Here is a 22,926-nt window from a genome sequence, read left to right as displayed (position 1 = left end):
GTCATGTTCGCTCTGGACTCTCCCTGGTGTGTCTCCCTCAGATCTACAGTAACCGTCCTCTTCCACCACAGCAAGGAGCAGTCATGCCTTTGTTTTTATTGTTTTTCATCGTTCATTCCATCACCTAATAAACATATGCATCCATGCAAAATACCAAAGTAACCAGGATGTAAATGCATCGATGACCCTCAGAGTTGTCCCCATATTGAGCCTCTCTCTGCCAGGCCATCCCTGGGGACCACCTGCCTGCTCTCTGTCAATACGGAATAGTCTGTACCTTCTAGCGTTTTGTATTATGGAGGCACGGGGTACACTTAGCCTGCAATAGAATTTACCTTGTAAATTGCAGCTCATGGACTTTCCAGTTTGATCACAGGGACCACCTAGAGTGCCTGAGTCACTCTCTAAGGGAACACAGTGATCCCCCCTTTAATTTACAAGGGCCCAGAAAGTTCTTGGGCTAGGAAGGACAATTTCTGCTTTTGAAAGCACTTTACGATTTGCCTCTATCTTAGAATCAGAATTATTGTGCATGAAAACAGGTCGGGTGCATCGTGAACATTATGCTTTGAAACGTCTTCCAGCACCTTATCTGTGCCGCGTGAGCAAGCCCCAGGTATCATTTACCAAGGGGAGGAAGGAGCCCTGTCTACTTTCCTGAGTCACACTTTAGTTCTCTCCGCTTCTATTTCTTTCCTACTTCCTCTCTATAGACTCTTTAAGCTGATTGGCAGTACTCCTTTGGGGTAATTCCACTCTTCATTGTCAGCAAACCAGCAATTCGGTCCAATCACAAACACCAAACACAAATCGGTAGCAGCAGCTCAATCCAGCAGAAACTGCAAGGCTCCACCCAATTGACAGAAGTCAGCAGAGGTGGCAAGAATCAGCCATAACACCTTGAGAAGTTCCTTGGCACATTTCACTCTATGAAGTAAGACCATAGAAAACCAGTGAAAACTAGCAAAGCACTGCAAGGCGTAGCAATGCAAGAGCACCTTTCACTGCCTGGGGGCTTTACCTATACTCACTCCAACATTACATGTCCTCTCAAGCACCTGCTCCAGCAAAGCATCAGGTGCCTTCTCCCTTGTCTGTTTCAGCAAACCATCCTCTCTCAAGACAGCGTTCAGAAAAACAGCACGTGACACAACTGAGTCTTCAAAGAAATCAGAAATGTCCAATTCAGAGACCTTGTGCCACCCAGCTCTAACTCTGACTTCCTCCCTGGCCTCTTCCTTTCCTCAGTCCTCACCATCTCTACCTCCTCATGCTATATAACCCAGATGTACTGGCTGGTTTTGTATATCAGCTTGACCCAAGCTAGAGTCATCTCAGTTGAAGAAATGCCTCCGTGAAACCCAGCTGTAAGGCATTTTCTCAATTAGTGATCAATGAGGGAGGGCCCAGTTCATGGTGGGTGGTGCCATCCCTGAGCTGGTGGTCCTGGGTTCTATAAGAAAGCAGTTTGAGCAAGCCATGGGAAGCAAGCCAGTAACCAGCACCCCTCCATGGACTCTGCATCAGATCCTTCCTCCAAGTTCCTGGCCTGTTTGAGTGTCTGTCCTGACTTCCTCGCAATGATGGACTATGATCTGGAAGTGTCAGCCAAATAAACTCCTTCGTCTCCAACTTGCTTTTTGGTCACGGTGTTTCATCACAGCAGTAGAAACCCTGACTAAGACACCAGGAAAAGGCCTTTTTCCACAGCTTGTGTTCCCCCTTTCCTTCCGAAGCTCTGCATGCGCCTTCTTCTTCCTCTAGGGTTCTGTCTGCTTCTTCTGATCCACCAATCAGATCTTTGCCAGATGCTCATTTCTCTGGTAGTTTCCTCGTTGCTGGGTTAAGCTACCCTGTCCTATGTTGTACTTCCGTCACCCTGCTTCTGTCAGCCCACTTGCCACACCCTTTACACTTCAGTTCTACCTAGTGTGTGATTCCTGTGAGCTGGGGACTGCTCATCCTCTCCGACTGTCCTTGAGACCTGTCTTGGTGCTGGCCCACTCAACCAACTGAGTTTGTCCCTTTCTGCTATATATTCTTCAGTATTGTAGCCATAAAATTTTCTTAGGACTGGGTGCCTGGCCAAAATAGATAGTTATACACGTCTCCTCAGAGAAGCCTGTTTAAGGAATTTAAAGGCTCCTTCAGAATGAAAGGAGTCTCGGTTGAGGAAATGCCTCCATGAGATCCAGCTGTAGGGCATTTTTCTCAATCAGTGATCAATGGAGGAAGGCCCAGCCCATGGTGGGTGGAGCTGTCCCTGGGCTAGTGGTCCAGGGTTCTATAAGGAAGGCTTTATTATAGTCTTCTGATGAGACTATGCTAGTCTCCAACATAGTAAATAAGGAACAACAGGCTAGGTCGGGAGATTCATAACCAAGAAATGGAAGCCTTGGAAGTTTGCTCCCACTGCAAAAAGGGAAAGGAGGAATTGTACTAAGTATAGCACGAGATTGCAGAGCCGGCCTGTCTGTTCCACAGGCTCCTGAGCTGAATCTGAGAACCAAAGCTTGACTCAGAGCTGCCAGAGTCTGTTACTAAGGACAGCACTCCCCATGCCAGTTGGCCCCAGATTCTCCTTTCTGGAGAGCACACCCCTACTCTCACCCCTCACCCCTCACCCCTCACCCCTCACCCATCCCCATCCCATCCCCTGCACTTCTGTAAGGAGCTGTTGACAGCCCCAGGGCTCAGGACTGTGAGCATCCACTGACTATTTCTAAGCATTCTCACTGAACTTCCCATTAGTCTTCTGATCCCCAGAGCCCACCTACCACAGAGTGGCGACCATCTGCACTGAATTCACCATGGAAAGCCACATCGCAAACTGAAGTCAAGAGAAGTCACCAACCACATCAGTTTGTGGCCAATAGATGCCAGCAGGTTCTCTGTTGCTGGCCTCCATATTCTGTAGTCCATGATTAAAGCTTTGAACATTACTGCTTGTCTTCCTTATGATAAACCCAATTCAGTAGGGTCAAGAATACAAGTTAAACTGAAAAAGAATTAAACTGTAACTTTTTCTCTCCTTTTTAATGATGGCACTGCCATAGACTGTGGACATCTTGTGTTGATACAGAGTCAGCTGGTTATGTTTTTTAGCCATGTATACCAAAAATATAGACTATAAATAAAACCTTAACTTAAACCTAGTCCTTAGAAACTCAGTAACACATTACTCTGTTTGTTTGACAAACCCTTGATTTTCTTGTTTTAACTCTTAGCTCTGAGAGAAGTTTTCCTCAACTTCATGATCACACCATGATGTGTTCTTACCAAGAGAATAATCAAGCATAGACCAGAATTCCCAAAACTATACCACAACTCTTCCTCATTTTCTGTGTGACTATGTATGTATAAGTGTGTGTGTGTGTGTGTGGTTGTGTATGACTGTGTGACTGTGTGTATGTGACTGTGTGTTGTATGCAACTCTGTATGTGTGACTGTATGTGTGTGTGCATGTGTGCGTGTGTGCGTGTGTGCGTGTGTGTGTGTGTGTGTGTGTGTGTGTGTGTACCTACAGAGGTCAGAAGAAAACAAAGGCATTCTGTTCTACCACCCTCTACCCAAGTCCTTAGAACCAGGATTTCTGTCTAAGCCTGCTAACTATGAAGTCCTCTCGATCTTTTTGTCCCTGCCATCCACAGCACTATGGTCACAGGCCCAGGTGGCCACACCATGGGAACTGGAGTACAAACTCAGGCTCCCATGCTTGAGCTTGTGCCTACCAAACCACGTTTCCATCCTTAAACCCTTTTGCCTTGTAAATTAATTACCTCAGATATTCTGTTGTAAGAAACTGATTAACCCCATTATGTAATTACATAGAAAACAAGTGCATTCGAATAACCGAAAGAATGTAAAGGTGAGAATATACACGCAGGGTATGGAAAGACAAAAATTATGGAGAAGGGGACTCCGTGTATGGAAGTTCAAATTATTTTGATGTCAAACAGCGGAAATTTCAAACAAAATTAGAAGAAAAATTAGCTTATGCATCATAAAGGAAGTTAGTATTTTGTATTTATCTAGGAAACACAAAGAAAGCTCAGCCCTACAGTGAGCATGGACGAAGAACGTGTGGAGTCCAGGAGGAGAGGAACCCTCTAAGAGCAAACTCACAGATGACAAGACCTGCGCTCCTTCCATAAATGCACACCAGATGAGAAGACAGAACAGAGAAAGGTGAAAATAGTATTCAGTTGGGGTTAGCATCAGAATAAGATTTTTACTGGAAAGTTCCAGGCAGGGCATGGCAACGAGCCAGAGCTCTGTTTCAAAACAACAACAACAACAGAAAACAAAACAAACAAAAACTCAAAGCAAAAACCCCTCAAACGACTGGAGGTAGAGAAAAGGTGTGCTTAATTCTGAGACAGTCTGATATCTGTTTCTCGGAGCTTTACCGTGTGACTGATCTTTTATTTCTGAACTAGCATTTGTCCCAAAGAAATATGCAGTAAATATGGGAATATTTACTAGGAGGAGATTCACCAGAGTGTGCCACAGAGAAATGTTAAATCACCCTGTCAGTTTGGGTTAGCCTGCAGCGATGGGATTCACAGTTGGTTGGTTTCTTTTGAGCTCTGACCCAGTTCCTTTCTCAAAACAAAAAGATGATTTTTTTTAATAATTAAGTTGCTCTATTTCTTTTCCATTGAAATAAAAAATATTTTTTTATATTGACAGAGTTTCATTATATTGTCACCCCGCATGGCCTGTATCAACCAGACTGACCTTGTCCCAGAGATCCTCTTGCTGCTGTCTGCCTTAAAGGTGTGAGCTAGCTGTCATACTCTGCCAATCCTGTGTCCTTGGGACACTTTGCCTTCTTAATTGTGTGCATATAGTCAGTCGTTTATGACCACAATTAGGCCTAATCTGATACAGGAAGTTGGGAGCTAAGTTCTGTTTTAATGTGACATCAGGCAAGTCACAGAAATGCATGCACAGTAAGTGACAGGCACACATTCCATCTCCCTTATTAACATAAATTCATCTTTTGTGTGCATGACATGGAAATGCTATAGAAACACACAGCAGTAGACAAATTTGACTCATCAATCAGTTATAATACTCAAAATTTATAATTAGCATTATTTTAAACCTTAATGTTAATCTTATCTTTTCCTATAGGCGATCTTTAATATCACATCAAATCGGCGGAGAAATATTGAGAAACGCTTTTTTTTCCCCTTTCTTCCTGGAGTTCCGCGTACCCTTTCCTGGTTGCTAGGCAGATAAAACAATTCTCTGAATGACCTAATGCTTTGTTTACAGTGTCATGCTATGTGAATCCTGGTTATGTATGAAATTACCCTGAGCCTAAAACCAGAGACAACAACTATATGTGGCTTACTATAAATTTTACCAGGAGAATTAAACGGGATTTACGAGAGAATTTTAATCTAAAAATAAAGAGCAATAGATACTTCGCAGAAACTAAATAATAGAACAGCTTTACTATTTGGGATAATGTAAAAATTAATCATGGGTTTTGACTCGTGGGTCGTCCAGTCTTGAAGAAAAGCCGTTTGTAAGGCTAGGGCGGCTCCTCTCCTTGGGCAGTAGTTCCCTTTCGTGCCTCAAGGGGCAGGGCGCGCTTCTCAGTTGAAGACTGTACAGCTAGCTGTCCTAGAAAGTTCCATTCCTGTTTTCTGTTGTTCTCACTGAATTTTACAGAAGCAACCATGATCTGAGAAACAAGGGAGTCACGCGCAGCACCAGCAAGTGTGCTGACTACCTCGGGGCCTTGTGTCCACCGAGACTGAGCTGCGTGCTGCTCGATTTAGGCGAGGTGTGAGAGCCGATGTACAAAATGGATGTTATAAAATAGAGGCCTTTATAAACGTGAGCCTTTGAAAGGGGCCATTCTCGGGCAGTTGGGCGCGCGCGCTGCCTCCTCCGCCTTGTAGAAGCCATTCCGAAGGGAACCTGTTAAACTTGCAGAACTTGTCAGATGTTTGTGAAGCTCGATGCCATCGGGGAAGGCTTTTTATCAGTTTTTTCGGTGCGCTTGAGTCAACAGCAACACAATATCACTGACTGGCCAAGAATACTTGGGTTCCTGACCCTGAGAGGCTAGGACAACCTGAAATGCTCTGATAGGGATATAGGAATGCTCCTTGTCCTCATGCCTCTCTCTCTCTCTCTCTCTCTCTCTCTCTCTCTCTCTCTCTCTCTCTCTCTCTCTCCTCTCTTCCTCCCTCCCTCCTCCCTCCTCTTTCTCCCCCTCCCTCCCTTCTCCATTCCCCCTTTCTCCCTGCCCCCTTTTCTCTCTTCTTTCCCACTCCACGACTCCTCTTAGTACTGGGGAATCAAGCCCAGAGCTTTGTTCGCACTTTAGGGCTATCCCTAGCCTGGAAACATTCAGATAAGCCAATCATGACCCTCAGACAAGCTTACAACACATGTCTGTGAAGTGTCTAGATTTTTGTTGTTGTTGTTGTTGTTTGTTTGTTTGTTTGTTTTTTCTTCACGATGAGAGGTCTGTGGTCCAGAGAAGAAAGGCAGCTTGTAGAGGGATGGGACAGTCGCAGCTGCAGACAGGATCTGGGGCAGAGCTGAGTGTGGACAACAGGCTCAGCCCAGAGTTTTGCCTTAGGGCAAGCTGTGTTCTCCTAAGCCATTGTCCTGTGAAGCAGCTCGGCTTCAGTGGGTTATGGGTCAGGTGAGGAGGTTCCCTATGAAGCACACAGGACAGGTAGGCACTTACAGAAAGTCAGTTTTTAAATACCATTAACAAAACCTAGATAAGCCCAGTTTTGAACCATACTGCATTTCTACCTTCCACGCCTGTTTAAGATTTCTCAAGTTTACAAGGAAGGAATTGTGTGTTTAAAATGGGCCCTGTATTTCTGAAGAGGATGCTGTGGTATTGACTGGGGGGTAGTGGTGGTGGGTGGGTGGTGTCTTGGAGTAGCAGACAGCCGCAGTGTCTAGCTGGTAAACCAGAGCCAATGTAGGATCCAGTTTCAAAGCCAGCATGTGCATCGACAAATCAATACAATCGAGGGATATTATCAATAGCTAGTCTTTCACTCTTTTTCCATTTGTGTTTAGACTCAAGTTTTTCATGCCATTCATCAAAACTGAATGTTGAAAATGTATCCCCGTCTAAAATTGAAGTGGTAAAATAATAAATAAATTAATTAATTAATAAAAACCGAGTAACTAATTAATAAAAACTAAGCTAGTTTGGCAGAAGAGCTTGTCTAAATCTTAGCATTTGGTTCTAGCCAACTTTTATATAGAATAGTAAAGTAATTAAAAGTATTTTTTTAATTATTCAAAATATAACCAAACATTTCTAAGTCTGACTAACTATCTAATTGGAAAACCTGAATATAAAATCCCAAGTCGGGGTGATCAAATGACACTGTTAAGTGGACACATGCTCAGCTGGCGGAATGAAGATAGAAACCTACAGAAAATGAGGGATGGGGTGTAGCTAAGTTGGTGAACAGCTTCTTAGGGTACAAGAAACTGTGGGGCTCAACAGCTGCGAATAGGTCGATCACAGTGATAACCCCAGCATTTGTGGAGTGGAGTCAGGACGATTAGGAAATCAAGCCTATTGTTGGCTTTGAGGCTGTCTTAAAACAAAACAAACATAAAGGAAAAAAACTAAAACCTTATGAACTAGATATCTCTTCTTAGGGATCTTAGAGGGATGTCCATACTGGGTCTATCCCTTTATCAGATCTGAGAGATTTGGACTTGAATATAAATCTCTTAAGCACATGATTTTCTCGGAATATAATTCGTGGACAATTTTATTCATACACTCGCCCAGCTGCTGACTGTTCAGAAGAACGGGTTTAATTAATTGCCAGATGCTGCCACCCTTTTGGCCTGGGAATGCCTGCTGATTGGGTCCACTGGGAGGATGCTGTCTGGATTTAGGGGCTTAGTCAGCTGGAAAACTCTTGGGAGAAATAATGACCTCAGAGGCAGAAGTCTTGAGCTGCTACTCATTAGTCACCAGCATGTGAAAATGGCCTTATTCTCTAGTTAACAAAGCCACCTGGTGTGGGCAAAAGTCCCTCCCTGTATGTTAATTTAAAATATTATTTAATTATTCAAAGTGTAATTATTCAAACATTTTTAAGTCTTAATAATTTTATCTATTTGGAAAATCCAATACTCAGCCGTCAGAATGAATATATATATATATATATATATATATATATATATATATATATATATATACATATATATATTATATAATGGAGGGAAGAAGTTTCTGGAATGAAATGAATGAATATTGAACTCACAATAAGTATGTGAAAGCAAGGGCAGGACACGTAGGGAATGACGCACTGTGACTGACATAGTCTAAACCCCAAGAAAATAGACACTAGGTAATTGGTAATGAAGGGGAGTCTGTGCTCCCACACATGATCATGTACATGTATGTGTGGTTATACATGTGTAGGGGTTCACATAGAGGCTTAAGGTCAACCCGTACGTCATTCTCCAGGACTACCAATTTGGTTTTGTTTTTTTCTTTTCTCAATTTTTTCCTAATATGTTTCTCTTGTGATTCTTTTACTCTTTGTGAGTTTCACACATGTCTATAATGTGTTTGATCCTATTCACCTCCCCCTCCACACCCCACTGAACCCTCCAGCACATCCCCCTTTCAACTTCAGGTCATCTTTTTATCTGTATAACTCCATGAGTCCAGTTGGTACTTCCCATGGTGCCTGGGTGCAGGGCCAGCTACTGGATGATGGGCAGCCAATGACCACACACGGAGAGAAAGATGATTGTGCATTCTCTAACAGCTGTGGACCTCTCAGTGGGACCTGGGCTCAGCAGGTAGGCCAGGCCATTGAGTTCCAGGAACCCACCCGTTTCCACCTCCACAGCACTTTGGACTACAAGTACAGGAAGTCATACCTGGTTCTTCCATGGGAAGCGGGGAATCGAACTCAGGTCCTCATCCCATACAGCAAGCACTTTACCCATACACTTTCCTAGCTCCATAGTAACAGGTTTGGCTATTTAAATGGAACATGACTGTAACAGACTTACACATACAAGTGTTGAGTCAATTACCCTTTGTTACTTAAAAATTATAATGGTTCATGACTTAAATGACAGTTCTTTGCTGTTTGTTTTGATTGTGTGGCTTGGCTGGGTGACAGTTCTGGTATAGCCTAGGCTTCCTGTCATGCTGAGGTCAGCTGGCAGTTGGGATGTGAAAGCAGAATGTTCTTTTTCTTGTCCTCTAGGGGGCTGCCATATTTCAGAGTGTAACCCTGTCCTGCCTTTCTCTGTGTGGGCTCACATTTGCTCAGTTACAAGGACAACCCAGGGTGGGTTGGAGGATACAGTGAACATCTAGAGTGGAAGTTCTCAACCTGTGGGTCATGACCCCTTTGGGGGTCACATATCTGACATCCTGTAGATCAGATATTTACATTATGGTTCATAACAGTAGTGAAATTACAGTGATGGAGTAGCGACAAAAGTAATTCTACGGTTGATGGTCACCACGACCTGAGGAGCTGTATTCAAGAGTCCCAGCATTAGGAAGGCTCCAGGGTATGGAGAGGGTGAGAGCAAGCTGGAGACATCACTGAGACCTCCACAGTTGTGCTCAGCTTATACATGTAAGGTATTTGTAGACCGAACACGCATAACCTGAGAACACGGCCACTCTAGGTGAGGACCGTTCAACAGCTCTAATCCTAACGTGAATTGTGTGTGCTCCTGCCTGGGGTGCTTTAGTTGTGGCCCCTCAAGGTGTGTGAGTGCTGGAACCTTGGTCCCCAGTAAAGCAATGAGGATGGTTGGAAACCTTAAGAGGGGATAAGGCTACTCTAGGTATTGCGTTGCGAAGGGATTAGTGCTGGTCCCACAGGGGACATTAGTTGTTATAAAAACTGTAAGTCTGGCTTCTCCCCAGTGTCTTGCCTTCTATCTCATTATATAACACCTGTTTTGCTATCACTTATGTCCCCTCTTGGCCTTGTCTGCTTTATTGTAATCTAACCAGGAAAGCCTCACTGGAGCTAAATAGATGCTGTTCCTACACTGGGCTTCTAAAACTGTGAGCGAGACAAACCTTTTCGTGATTATCATATGCCTACCATTGGCCATTTGTTATAGCAACACAGGATAGACTAAGGCAACATATAAATTTCCTCATAGCCACATTATAAAGGGGTTTCAAACAAGCAACATTATTTTTAGTACTGAATTTTTAAAAGCCCAATGTATCCCTTAATGGTAAAAAATAAATTAAAAAAAAATAAAAATCTGCTTAAATCAATAGCCAACATTTGAAAGGGGTCAAAGAACAAAAAACGTTCCTACAAGCCAAGAATTCAAGAACTGCTTTTAATCACTGAAGGTCTAATGTGTGCAATTAGATGGAAACCTGAAGTTAAAGACTTTGGGGAAGGGGAAGGGGTGGTGGTGGCAGGGCCAGGGAAAGGCAAAGAATAAATCTCCTTTACAGAAGTGGCAGGGAAATAAAAGCTCCTTAAGGTTGCTACCAAGTCACAGTATTAAAAATGATGTGCCATGTTAACATAAAAGGGGAAGACATTTTGCAAGGTCCCGCCCCTAGACAAAGACCTCCAGGTAAGCGGTAACTGCAGAGACGAGAAACAGCTTCTCCCACGGATAAGCCCCCTGTTGAGTGTCCAATGCAGAGTGGTTGGCCCTGAAGCCAGACACACACACACACACACCCAAGAATGAACTTAGCTTGTGTGAATACACACACACGCGCACACACACACACATACACACACACACAACCAAGAATAAACTTAGCTTGTGTGAATACACACACACGCGCACACACACTCACACACACACACGCACGCACACAAACAAGAATGAACTTAGCTTGTGTGAATATATATATACACACACACACAACCAAGAATAAACTTAGCTTGTGTGAATATATATATATATACACACACACACACAACCAAGAATAAACTTAGCTTGTGTGAATATATATATATATACACACACACATATACACATATATATTTGTATTTACACACACACGCACAACAACAATAATAATAAAGAGCCTATCGACTTGAGATGGGGAGGCCTGGGAAGTGCTTGGGGGAGGGTAGCTGAGGGAGAAATGATGCAGTTGAATTTTAATTAAAAACCTATTTAAAATCGAAAAGTGAATATTGCTGTTCTATTTGATCATAGGCAAAGTTTAATTTCTCCCTTCATCGACTCGGCATGGCCCTGTGGTTTACCTTGCTCAATAGATCTCCAACGCACCTGACAGCAGCACGTGCTCAATAATTGCTCAGCTTGGGGCTTTTAGGAGTGAGCTCTGCTGGTGTGTGCAGGATGGAAGGCTTCTTAGCTGAGAAGCAAGTCCCAGCCGCAGCTGCCCCGAGGCCTCTGACGTGTCACGACTCCATCTTGCACCTCCATCCCAGCCAGCTGAATGCAGTCACAAGGAGCCCAGAAAAGATCAGAAAGAAACCGCTTATCAAAACCCAATAAAGTCAACTCTATTCTCCGAGTCCTTTGCTATGTGGCAGATTAACTGGTACAAAACACTGTTTTTAGAGCCATAGAATCGCAGCTACAACTTTTCAAATACCTACTGGTGTATTGCTCTGATAACAAGGGACACTGGAAACCAGACCTAGAGAAGCTAAGTGAGGCTGGCCCGGGACAGGATTGTGTTTAGAGTTAGTTCCCACAAAACGTTAATTTGTCTATCCATTCACTGGACTATGCTGGTGACAGGAAGAGGAAACCAGCTTTATTTGGAGGGACAGACAGACACGTTAAGTGCAGTCATGATCCAGAGAGGTAAACACAGTCAAAAGTATGTGTGGAGTACTATTTTTGGAGACAAGGCAAAGGTGGGAGGGTCACCAGAGTGACGCGTGCATTTGGTCATAAAGGGCTTGGCAGAATTGTGTGAGTCACAGACAGTTAGGACAAGGCAAAGGGCAAAAGCTCAGAAACACTCAAGGACAGGTCAGGAATGGAACAGGGTGGACAGTCTGGAGCTGCCCGGGAAGGTCACTCAATTTTTGTCCTTTGTCAATCTTGTTCTCCAAATTCACTTCAGAACATTAGCCTCATGACAAGGACACCACAAGACCTACAGAGAACTAACCTGGGGCCATGGGGGCTCACAGACTCTGGGCCACCAACCAGGGAGCGTGCTGGAGCTGGACCAGGGCCCCCTACACACTTGTAGCAGATGTGATGTGCACTGTGGTCTTCATGTGGCTCTCCTATCAAGCATATTGGGGCTGTCACATTCTGTCCCCTACTTTTGGATCCTTTTCCCCCAACCTGGACTGCCTGGTTGGGCCTCAGTGGGAGAGGATGGGCCTAATCCTGCTGGGACTAGATATCCCAGGGCAGGCTGGTACCAAGGAGGATTCTCCTCCTCTGAGGAGAAAGGGAGGAGGCAATGGGGGTGGCGGGGAGGGATTTGTAAGAGTAGGACTGGAAGGAGAGGAGGAAGAAGGCTGCGATCATGATGTAAAGTGAATAAAAAGAAATAAATTAGTGAAAAAACGTTAGCCTCAAATAGTTATAGCAAATTTCAGCTGACTTTTAAAGTCCTTTAAAAATATTAATTTTGTGTATATGTGTGTGCCTATACATCACATGTGTGTGTCACGCATGGCAGCAGAGACCAGAAAAGGACATTGGATCGCCTGCAACTGGAGGTACAGGTGTTTGGTGAGCCTCGGTGTGGGCGCTGGGAACCAAACATGGTTCCACTGCAAGAGCAGCCAGTGCTCTCAACTGCTGACGCGTCTCTGCTGCCCTCCGACCTTTCTAAGTAGTTCTGTAATGTGAAAACAACAGCTTCTGGAACCATCCGCCATAAGGCTTGGATGCACAGGTCTCCTTTCTGCCTGCCTCTCTTCATCAAGTCGTAAGCATCACCATTGACTGGTTTTATAACAGGCCAATCAGCACCCAAGCATGACGCTTGGAGGCGGGTCCTGATCTAAAGTGAACCTGTGGGTTTCTTTCCCATTAAATGGAAGGGGAGACCCTTCCTAGTTTCCGAACTGGTTTCCCATCTCTGAAACAGCGCGCCCCTTCAGCTGCCTTGTTGTGGTGTCTCTGAGTAACTTGTTCGAATTTGACCCACAGTCAAGTGTTCTTCATTATCAGCTGAGTAACTAGAGAATTATTTTTTTAGGGTTTTAAAATTCCAGTGCATCATCTAGTGATTTTTTCCCCCTACTAGATACGTGGTGAGGTAGATGTATCAAGCACTGTTAGTTTCGTGTAGCCACAGGATAGAGACTGCTCTTGCGGTAGCGTTAAGGAAACCAAGTAGTCATTTCCTAGACACCTGAAACAGGTGCTTTTTGTGGAAATGAGTATCATCTCCTTTCTTCCTTAAAGCTATGGGTGGGACTTCCAGTGGAGGGCGGGGGACACCAGCCCACACACAAAACCTTTGACCCAAAATCTGTCCTGCCTACCAGATGTGCAGGGATAAAGATGGAGGAGAGATTGAGAGAACAGCCAGCCAATGACTGGCCCAACTTCAAACCCACCCCACAAACAAGAACCAATCCCTGACACCATTAATGATGCTCTGTTAGACTTGCAGGCAGGAGCCTAGCATAACTGTCCTCTGAGACGCTCCGTCCAGCAGTGGATGGAAACGGATGCAGAGACCCAAAGACAAGCATTAGGAGACTTGGGGAGACTTGTAGAGAGTGGGGGGATGGCTTGAAGGAGCTGGAGGGCTCGAGGACACATAAAAACCTAGAGTTAACTAACCTGGGCCCATGGGTGTTCCTAGAGACTAAACTACCAACCAAAGAGTATGTATGGGCTGGACCTAGCCCCCCCCCCCATATATGTAGCAGATGTGCAGCTTGGTCTTTATGTCGGTCTCCTAACAATTGGAGTGGGGGCTGTCTCTGCTGCTGCCTGTCTTTGGATCCCTTTCCTCCTGCTGTACTGTCTTGCCTGGCCTCAGTGGGAAAGGATGCGCTAAGACTTGCTGTGACTTGAGGTGCCAGGGCAGCATGATACCCATGGGGGCTTCCCCTTCTCTGAGGAGAAGGAGAGGGGGTAGTGTGGATAGGGCTGCAATTGGGACATAAAGTGAATAAATAAATAAACATAAATAAATAAAAGTATTTTCAAGAGAAGAAAAGAGCTGCAGTGGAATTTCAGTACCTACCGTGAAAGTGAGAAAATGTCAGGCCCAGACCTTTAAACAAGGACATCTAAGGTCATCTCCTCTCCTGTGGCTCGCCATTATTGTCTCTTTGATGACCTATTTTCTCATTTGTTTAGTTTTCTTTTGCTTATGTCCCTTTAAAAATAGGGTTTTTTGCTTCTCAGATTTCTTTTTTCTGAGTAGCGCACTCTGCTGTCTAGACAGACACATCCGTGTGCCAGAGCCTTTGCGCTGAGGACTGTGGGGGAGCATGCCTAGTCAGAGCTTTTGTCTTGGAAGTGAGGGAGCAGAGGACACCCTAAGGTCCTTGACAGATGGCTGAGCGGTCACCAAGCAGGTCAAGAACAACAGGGAACAGACTATGGAGGAGAGATTCTGGAGGATTGTGAAGTGTGTATCTGCGTGTCTGTATAAATGTATTAAAATGTATGGGGGGTATTTAAACACCCAGAAGCATGTGTTAGTGTGCGTATATGTGTGTTCATGTGTTTGTGTGCATGAGTGTTTGTGTGTATGTGAGTGTGTATATGAGTGCGTGTGTGTCTGTATGTGAGTGTGTGTATGAGTGTGTGTGTTTATGTGTATGTGAGTATGTATGTGTATTTTTGTGTGTGTGTCTGTGTTCATGTGTGTGAGTGTGTCTGTGTTCATGTGCACGTGCATGTAAGTGAGTATGTCTGTGAGTGTGTGTGTGTGCATGTGTGTCTGTGAGTGTGTGCATTTATGTGTTTGTGAGTACGTGTGTCTGTCTGTGTGTGTCTATAAGTGTGTGTTTATGTGTATGTGAGTATGTGTGTCTATGTGTGTGTTTATGTGTGTGAGTATGTATGTGTATTTTTGTGTGTGTGTCTGTGTTCATGTGTGTGAGTGTGTCTGTGTTCGTGTGCACGTGCATGTAAGTATGTCTGTGAGTGTGTGTGTGTGCATGTGTGTCTGTGAGTGTGTGCATTTATGTGTTTGTGAGTACGTGTGTCTGTCTGTGTGTGTCTATAAGTGTGTGTTTATGTGTATGTGAGTATGTGTGTCTATGTGTGTCTGTGCATGTATGTGTGTGCGTGCGTGTGCGTGTGCGTGTGTGTGAGCCTTTGTGGCTTCTTTCCAACTGTTGGGAAGTATTTCTCAACTTACAATCTGGTTTGCATTTTATTACAAAGGTGGCATAAGCAAGAGCAAACAAATGAGAAAAAGGATCATCAAAGTGTGTGCATGTGTGTGTACACATGTGTGTACATGTGTGAACATGTGTATATCTTTCATCATTAAAATTGATCTAGGAAAGCTAGAGCTAGTTCAGAAACAACCCCAACATTGTTCCTAACTGGGGATATGGTCTTCATTTTGAGATCTGGGTAGCTACTTTTCTAAATATACTTTTAAGATTTTTAGAGAGAGAGAGAGAGAGAGAGAAAGAGAGAGAGAGTGTGTGGGTGTGTGTGTGCATGTATGTATGGTGTATGTATGTATGTATGTATGTATGTATGTATGGGGGGCCATGGGGGCCATAAGAGGTTGTCAGATCCTCTGTAGTTGGAGTTCAGGGCTCACATGCATGCTGGGCACTGAACCTCTAAAAGAGCATCAAAGACTCTTAATTGCTGAGCCATTCTCCAAGCCAGAACCGAGCAGTTTCAAAGCAGGGTGACATTGTGTTATTCCTGTCATTACTTATCAGCACAGTGGAGAGGAAGGGAGGAAGGAGGGCAGCTTGGAGAGGTACTGTAATGGAGGATGATGGATGTTAGCCGTGAACACTGTGCAGTCATGCTTTGAGAGGAGCAAAGCTGATGTATTGAGCAAGATGGGTAAGATGGAGTTAAGTGGAAGGGCCAGGGGGGTTGGGGATTTAGCTCAGCGGTAGAGCGCTTGCCTAGCAAGCGCAAGGCCCTGGGTTCGGTCCCCAGCTCCGAAAAAAAAAAAAAAAGAAAGAAAAGAAAAAAAAAGAAAAAAGAAAAGTGGAAGGGCCAGGTAGGAAAGGGGTTCTGTGGGGGCAGGCGGATGGCAAGGGGCAGGCTAAGCCATGCCAGTGAATGCATTTGATTCTAGTAGTTCATGTAGCTTAGAAAGGATCATCCTGTAGTGACACTGACATCTGAGATGGATGAGGGCAGGTCGGAAGCCCTTCCTTGGTTGCTCTGTGACTTCTTAGCTCAGTCTGCTTTGTCAGATTCTACTCACCTGTTTGGAAGCTTCCTCAACGTGCAACTCGGTTCTGGTGTCACACAATCACTGATAACATTTCACCCAATATTGTGTTTCCCTCTTCCCATTTAGTGAAAAGCCTTTTCTCTGACCATTTACTAACTAGTCACCATAAGTGTCACCTAGAGATATAGGACACACGGAGGTAGTGGAAAGGAACTCTGATCCCCTAATGTCACCTCCAAAACCCCCAGGATATGAGATTAGCCATGTCTCTGTGACCAGAGCTTGACATGAAAATATTCGGGGCGTATGTACCCTCAGCCACAGATAGGAACAAATACCTACTTAGAAATAAAAATGTTCCTCCCCAATGGCTAAGCTTCACAGGACTGGAAGGAAGGGGCTAGGCCGGCTGTTGGGGGAAGAGATTGGTGATCTCACCCAACGCTGGGCCTTGCTGGGTTCAACACCAACCTGCCAGGCAACCTTCACCCACCGGCGAGAAATAGTGGTACAACTGTTATGCCATAGCTGATTGGATTTGAGGCCTACTCCACAGGAGGAAACTTTATGTTTGGTATTATAGTTCTGGTCAAAAGCCATGGCTGGGCAGGTCATAGGCTGTAGAATAGAACCAGCTATTATTTTTGACAAATTAAACCATCAAATCCTCAACATCTATGTTCATACCCCGAGACCTGGGCTGCTCTCACTCTTGGTGAGAGGAGTTTCTCTTTGCTCTGGGCGGCAGTCAAGGCACAGGTGTGTAACTGGACAAAGAACCGAAAGTAAGAGACTGTGCCTTCGGTCCTAATGGGACCTCTGCACCAACCTCCCGTTATCAAGTCTCAGAGGGCACAGTGAAAGAGGATGTAGAGGGGACCTAAGAGCCAGACAGTGGGGACAGGGGCTGGGAATGTCTTCTATTTCAGGGACGAACCCCTAACAGCCATGCAAAGCCTCTACCGGATCAAGCCGACTGAGTTTCTGAAGTGGATGCCCTCCAGGTCTCATCCCTGACTGAGCAGCTCCCGGATGTGGAAGTTGCTGGCACAGGGAGAATCACTCTTTCTGGAGTGTGGTCACAAGTAGGTTTCCACGTGGGAGGCCCTGTACTCATTCAAACACGAGCAACATGGACTTGACCTAGTTGGTAAACAATGAAAGAAAAAACCATGAAGTTAGGAGGGCGTGCGTTAGTGGAAGGCGTGGGAGGAGTTGGAAGGAGAAAAATGAGGTGCGGATGTGATCAAATTCATTGTCAACACATGTGAAATTCTCAGAGATGAAGCTAGATGTAAGAACTTTGAAAAATTGAAATGCCAAGGTCCCTGCCTTCTTCTTTTGCCAAGCCTACCTGGGGCACATTAACAGTCTTGCCATGAACGTGCGTTGAGTGAACTACACCTAGCTTAAGAGAGTTCTAGACTCTACCTCCATTCCTCCTTTCACGTAATGGAACCACTGTTGTAAGAAAATACTCCAGTCAGTTTTGATTTCCAAACAAGTTCCACATTGCTGAAAGATTTGGGTGACTCAGAAACATTCTGGCTTTGACCACAGCCAAATCACTATTTGATAAGAGGATGCCTCACAGCCAGAAACCTGGCTCTTACTGGGAAGGCTTCTTAAATAATTCTGCCATCTTTCTTTGCTCAGCAGACAGTCTTATTGGGACAGTCAGGGTACTTTTCCCCAGTGGGTAGGCTTAAGTAGAAAGGATGCAGAGGCTTGGAAGTTTGCATGAAGCAAAAGCATAGTTGGCACCTTAGAATATTGAGTTAATATTTTCAATCAATAGTTCAATATTTTTCCATAAGGAACTTTCAAGTCTCCAGCTCAGTAATGGCAAGAACTCCACAAATGTTCCTTTTGGCTTTAAGATCCTCTCAGACAAATAAGTCATTGGGACAGGAACCTACTGTGAAGTCCTTTATATGAGCTGCAGAGGACAACCCACTTTGACCAAAGTGAATTAGAGTTTATTAGTCAGTATTTTGGTCTATATCATGATAAACAACTTCTTAAAGTCACAAGTATTATTCTGAGCAGAGTTTCAGAATTCAGAGATTCAGAGGTATAAATATTTGGGTGAATTTGAACTGTATTGTTCATGATAATTTGAGATGACCTATTTTGTTTTTGTATATAACAATCATCTCTCTCTTCCCTCTCTCTCTCTCACTCTCTCTCTCTCTTTACACACACACACACACACATACACAAACACACACACATACACACACAAACACACACACATACACACACATATACACACACACAAACGCACACACACACACAAACATACACACACATACACAAACACACACACATACACACACAAACACACATACATACACATACACACACACACACACACACACACACACACACACCAGCAGTAACTTTGATTTCCTGGGCATCCTTGCATGAAGCACATTCAGCCCACATCTGCCCTTCTCTTTTCTTACACCAGGCTGTGCCATTAGACTTTTTCCTGTGCTCTCCTTGCCTGGCAGAAGCTCAGATCTCAAGGACAGCAGGAGCCCAGCCAATCAGTAGAACCAGCTCTACCTGTATCACCATCAGCCAACACACCTCCAGGCTGAGCAAGACAAAGTGAAAACAAACAAGCAAACAAGCAAACGAATACCTCTGTAGGGCTTGGTGAGTGGAGGTATGCTGTGTAGGCTTAGATTTTTTTCAAACCTACTTTATGTACGGTTCTTAAACACTTCAATCTCCCCTCTAACCCACCAAGCAGAGGTTGGGGAAAAAGAAGGTTAGTAGAAAAGGGTATTGTGGACCTGTTTACAAGTTGTTCCTTGGAGGGATTCCACTCTTATTGTCTGGATACGAGCAGTCCAGTCCAATAGCAAACTCCAAACACCAATCAGTAGCAGCAGCTCAATCCAGCAAAAACAGCGAGCGCGGCTCTACGGAATGGGCACAAGTCAGAGGAAGCGGCCGAGTTTAGCTGGAACACCACAAGAACTTCCGCGCATTTCTGTCTATGAAATAAAGAGCAATGAAGACTAGTGAAGACCAGTGAAGACCAGCAAAGACCAGCGAAGACCAATGAAGACCCGTGAAGACCAGCAAAGACCAGCAAAGACCAGCGAGAACCAGTGAAGACCAGTGAAGCCTGTATAGCATAGCAATACAAGAGCGCCCACTACCTATTTGTGGAATTCCATTTCTATTCTTTCTAAACATCAAACACCCTCTCAAGTGTCTGTTTTCAGCAAAAACATCACAGGCCCTCTCACAAGACAGCTTCCAGGAAAACATCACGTGACACAAAACTGGGTTGTTAAAGAAACCAGAAATTTCCACTTCACAGCTGTCTCTGTAAGGCTGGTGCAGCTGGGTTTTAAGGAACTCTGGAGCAAAAGGCCAACTTGGTTTTTCTCAATACTTTGCTCTAAGTTTCTACAGGTTAAGCTTTCTCTACCTGTGGATGCGCTCCCATGGCTAACTACACGTTTACATTCCAGAAGCCGCTCCTTAGATTCGGCCGCTCCTGGCTAGGGAGCAGGCCTGCATCATGGCTAGGTTTAGTGGATTTCCTTTTTATTCACTGGTCTCGCTTAAGAGCTCCTTTCCCCTATGTTTGCTCTCCTTTGGGGTTCACGGGAAGAGAGAAGATGGAGGTCTCAAAAGAAAAAAGTTTCAGACTGAAATCCTTCTGTCTCGCCCTCTTCTGGGTGCCAAGTAGACACATGTTAATTTTTGTCATTTGGCGCCCTCTTGTGGCTACTTGGGAGCACATCCACTGGGCACAACCGTCTGCGACTCCATAAGTGCTCTGCTGCCGCTTTAAGAGTTCCTTTCTCCGCCGGGGCACTTCTAGAGGGTTTTCCTTTCTTGCAGCCCAGATCAAGGACAGTTTCCTTTTGCTGGGCGCTCCTCTGGTGCATAGGATCCGGGGCTTCCACTGTAGCCCTCTCCTTTCCGTTCCTTGCCTTTGTAAAGCTCAGCAAAGGATTTTGGCTGTGCAGATGGGTGTTTGACTGCCATCTAAATGACATGTGGATTCATTCTCTCACTCCGCTTTCCACATCTCTTTCCTGTATCTAGTCCGAAGTAGGTGAATGGTAGAGGGGGACTTTTTTGTTGTTGTTGTTGTTGTTCTTGTTGTTTGTTTGTTTGTTTTTACCTACTCCCACTGAATTTGCTGGAAAGGGAATCAGCTTCACGAACACACCAGGCCCCACCTCTCTTGTGATCCAAATTGAGCTGAATGTTCTGTTATTAAAAAAAAAAAAAGCAGAAAACCAACCAAACAACTAAGGACAAATGGAGTTTGGGTGAGTGCTTACAGGTCTCTAGAGTTCAGAACAAAGGCTCAGGATACCCCATGGCTTCCAAAGCCCTCTTTCCCTTTACTGTGGACTAATAGGATCAGAGAGGAAGGTGTAAAACAATTACATTGTAACACTTGTGATTACATTGTAACACTTGTGATTACAATGTGCCACTTGTTATTACATTGTGACACTTGTGTTTACATTGTGCCACTTGTGATTACATTGTAACACTTGTGTAAAACCAGAGATACAAGGGTATTGTGAGGTTCAAGACTCCCCCTTTCTCTGTCTTCCCAGGACACTCTTGTGTGATGTTGATGTTGAGAGTTTGTTTTCCATTGGTACTTGTAGTGATGTCTTAGGGCTAAAGCCCAGCAGAGCAAAACTAACCCTGTGACTTGACACAGGAGCCACCTGTCCCCTCCAAGTCTGAGGGCAGAGGTTCTCACTGAAAAGCTTCTTAGGGAACTGCACACCCTCTGAGAACTTAGAGAAGCTCTAGTCATTCCCAAGCAAGAGTAGGGAGCTAGGAGTGCTGCCGATTGGTAAGTGGCTCCAGCCACTCTTCAGGGTCAACATTCACAGAACACTGCCTAGCTGTGAATTTGATTCTCAAGTGGCAGTCCTGAATTCTCGCTCACAATACCCTTGCATCTCATTTTAGTTGAGTGTCGATAATACAATTGATTTCCACCTTCTTTGCTGGTCCTATTAGTCTACACAGAAAGGGAAAAGGACTTTGGAAACTGTGTATCCTGAGCTTTTGTTCTGAACCTGAACACTAGAGACCAACAAGCACTCACCTAGATTCCAGCAGGCATTGATATATATATATATGAAAAGGTGTACCTCAAAGGCTCGGCAAACATCTGCTGAGACAGACACTGGCTGAATCATGTCCCGTAGAGATCACAGGACTCTTTCTTACCTTGGAGCCAGCCCAGGGGAACTTGGTCGTTACAGTCTATGGAAACTCTAGTGCAGGTAGCTTGTGGCATGGTGAATTTTCACAACAATGCATTAGGTTTATTATGGGAAGTTAAAACTGGTTAATGCAGTATCTATATGATTTATATAATTTTACAGAATGTTTGCATTACATTATTTAGATATATAATATTTGTATACTAGTTATATATAAGGTATTCTAGTTAAACGTAATGCTTTTCAGAAGAGTAATCTGAATACTTTCAGAAAGGTGTTTTTAGCTGAAATTCTAAGTCAATTTCAAATAAATGAAAGTGTGCTGAGACTCTGTCTTCTAAGGGCATTCAAGGACAGTGTCCAAAGGCCATAGGTGATTGTTGTGCCCTTGTAGCCCTGGCTGAGTTTCTGGGATTATTCCCACAGATTCTCTGGAGCGTTGGGATAACCTTTCTTACATTGTGTGAAGGTGTGTCTCTGTATTTTCTTTTCTTTTTTGGATATTTCTTTATTTACATTTCAAATGTTATTCCCATTCCCAGTTTCCTGTCCATAAGCCCCCTATCCCCTCCGCCTCCCCTTCTTCTGTAAGGGTGTTCCCCCCATCTACCCTCCTTACCCACAGAGAGAAATACTGGCAGGATTCTGGTATTCTCATTTTGATGGCCCATCACTGGGTTTTCTGTTTTGTAAATACTCACCTGCCTAAAAGGCAATCTAGAATTGTCTGAGGATGTCTTGCTACTGATTGGTTGTAATAAAGATCTGACAGTCAAGAGCTAGGCAGGAAGAAGGGGCCCCTAACTTCCAGACAGAATGAAGGAGGTTAAGAAAGCAGAAGGGAGGAATTGGAGAGTGGACACAGGAACAGATGCAGACTGCAGCGGAGAGGAAGGTATAGGGCTAACCACAGAGCGGGCGGTGGGCAAGATGGTTGGGTTAAGTTAGATGAGCTGGGAAACTGTCCTAGCCAAAGGGCCGAGCTTTGAACTAAGAGAAGCTTCCATGCCATTATCTAGACTGCTGGTGGGCTGCTGGTGAGAAAGTCCTGCTAAACCCATGGGCGCTCCCTCCCATGCCTGCAGGAAGCTGACAGGTTGTGTTTTCCCCTAACCCACCTCTAGCATGGTCTCTGACACACAGATAGTTTAATAAATATATTAGTATGTAACAGTAAAATAATTATTAAGTTTATATCTCATGTAGGTAAAGATAAATTTGACTTTAAAAAAGTAGACAATGCCAACCTTGCCAAGTCTTAGGTTTAAGAGAGACGGTAGCAATGGGAGCCACAAACCCTCTGAGAACTTAGAGAGGCTCTAGTCATTCCCAAGCAAGAGTAGGGAGCTAGGAGCGCTGCCGACT

General features: G+C 44.5%; 1 long non-coding RNA gene across 1 annotated transcript; it reads left to right on the top strand.

Moving 5' to 3' along the window:
- Positions 1-6,247: 6,247 nt before the first annotated feature.
- LOC120097487 (uncharacterized) lies at positions 6,248-11,524 on the top strand. Its single transcript, XR_005494920.2, has 2 exons — positions 6,248-6,706; positions 11,200-11,524. It is a non-coding gene; the product is annotated as an uncharacterized LOC120097487 (long non-coding RNA).
- The last annotated feature ends 11,402 nt before the right edge of the window (positions 11,525-22,926 follow it).

This window comes from Rattus norvegicus, chromosome 16 (assembly GCF_036323735.1).
Source record: "Rattus norvegicus strain BN/NHsdMcwi chromosome 16, GRCr8, whole genome shotgun sequence".
NCBI lineage: Eukaryota > Metazoa > Chordata > Mammalia > Rodentia > Muridae > Rattus > Rattus norvegicus.
This window is presented reverse-complemented; position numbering and strand designations above follow the sequence as displayed.